Source organism: Gobio gobio, assembly GCF_949357685.1.
Source record: "Gobio gobio genome assembly, chromosome: 10".
NCBI lineage: Eukaryota > Metazoa > Chordata > Actinopteri > Cypriniformes > Gobionidae > Gobio > Gobio gobio.
The window spans coordinates 12,223,261-12,225,845 of NC_137116.1; positions in this window are offsets into that span (position 1 = coordinate 12,223,261).

Genomic DNA, 2,585 nt, shown 5'->3' on the forward strand with positions numbered 1-2,585 from the left:
ATTTTACGGCGGATCGCAAACAAATACGTGCATTACCGCCACCTATAGCAGAAATGGACCATTGACACTTCCTATATCTCTATACCCAGCATAAATTCCCCTTATTTACCCGCATAGAGACATCATCGAATTTCATCCGGCGCTGCGTGTTCAGCTCCTCCGTCCACTCTCAGCCCCCATGACAGGAAAAGGAAAAAAAACACACACAAAAACACCTATTTTAAATACGCTTATTTTTTATTTTATTTTATTTTTTTATTTTTTTATTGAACCTTTAACATAGAATACAAGAGCTCGTAGAGGTAACAGTACCAAATGTAAACTCAAATACAATAATAGTCAGGGGATCTGCAATAAAATTTAAGAAAGATAAATAATAATAATAAAAAATAAAATAAAGCAATTCAATTAAAAATAAATAAAAGATACATTTAAATCACAAGAAACTTTGACATGTCCGATGATACTTTCAGAGCACGACAGTTTTTCAGTAACCCCAATGAGGAGTAAAATAATTTGAATTCACACATAAAATGTTCAAAGGATGGATGAGTATTTCTCCACTTACAACAATGAATATGGTATTTAGCAAGTAGGAAAACAATATTCACAATGTCTAATGTTGAATTATTTAAACCATCAACATAAAACAAAATATGGTAGATGCTGAATACAGGAATGTTTGACATTTTCAAAGTTAGCCAGTCTCTGACATCACTCCAGAACCGGCTTGAAATGGAACAGGTAAAGAATAAATGTTCTAGAGATTCATCAGAAAAATCACAAAACGCACACCCCGCCTTGTCAAATTTAAATCGCTTATGAAGAAAATTGGAAACTGGATAAATTTTGTGACAAATTTTAAAATGTGTTTCTTTGACCTTAGGAGGAATTGGCCATTTAACATATTTAGAAAATGCCTTTCCCAACAGTTCAGAAAGGTCTACAGACACACAGTTTTTATTATAATCATGGAACAATTTAGATTTAAAAGCATCTGTAGCAACCTTATTATTAAATGTTTTATCAAGTAACTTAAAACGACCAATTAATAAATTCGGCAATACAGGAGTGACATTAGAGTAAGTCAAGGTATTCTGTATTAGGTGGATCAAGGCTAAAGGAATAGCTTTACAAATTCTTTGATACTCTCTATGAGTACAGATTAAATTATAACGTTCCACCACACCGTTATGAGACAGTAAAACACCATTACGATCCATCAAGTCAGTCACGAAGACAATTCCTTTGTCAAACCAATCAGCTTTAAATACTGATTTTCTGTTTACAAGTATAACTCTATTATTCCACAGAACCGAACTATGTGGAGTAAAGTTGTGTGTGAATATCATTTTCCAAAACAATAGTATTTGACTATGAAATTTAGACAACGCAAGTGGAATCTTATTAATATCAAAATCACATCTTAACAAAAAATCTAAACCACCCAGCTTTCCAAAAATAGCCTTGGGTATGTGAAACCACATAGAGTTAGTGCAAGCAAAAAAAGTTCTTAACCAGTTAATTCTAAATGATCCTATCAAGGATTCAAAATCCAAGGCTTTTAAACCACCATTTTTATAATCTTTAACTAACTGAGCTCTTTTTAAATAGTGTGTTTTATTCCTCCATAAAAATTGAAATAAAACCGAGTTGGCCTTCTTAATATTACAGTTCGAAATAAACAAGGAGTGACATGGATATATTAACCTCGACACCCCTTCAGCTTTAGATAAAATAACTCTTCCAAACACTGTTATATCTCTGAGCAGCCAGTGACTTAGCGATTTTTTCATGTCAGCGATACGTTTCTCAAAGTTAACCTCCTCAATCTTGCGAACATCCCTAGATATTGTTAAACCCAAATATTTAACCTCATTCTGAACATTTATTGAGGCAATAGAGTTCTCAAGACACGAGTGAATAGGCAACAGAACACATTTTTTAATATTGAGAGACAAACCCGAGGCATCCGAAAAAGTTTTGATTAATTTTAGAGCAATGTCAATCATACCTTTATCTTTTAAAAAGATTGCAGTATCGTCTGCAAATTGGCTGATCTTAAATTCCTTTCCAAAAATCTTAATGCCTTGCAAATTAAAATTATTAACAATAGCCAAAGTGAGCATCTGAGTAGTAAGAATAAATAATTTTGGAGATATGGGACATCCTTGACGAATTCCTCTAGACATTTTAAAGCTAGGCGTAATTTCAGATCCCAAAGATACCGAACTAGATATGTCTGAATATAACATTTTGATTATATTGCAAAATTTATCACCAAAACCCAAACTTTTTATAGTTTCAATAATAAAACCATGCTCTAACGAATCGAAAGCCTTATAAAAATCAAGGAATAATATTAGACTCTCTTCCTCTATTACATGACTGTAATCCAACATATCAAGAATCAGTCTTGTATGAAAATGTATATTCCTTCCCTTTATAAATGCAGATTGACATTCATCAATAACCGTAGGCAAGCCACTGTCAAGGCGATTGGCATATACCAGAGCTAGTAATTTGTAATCCGTACCTAAAAGGGTTATCGGTCTCCAATTATCAATAGAAAGCAGATCTTTATC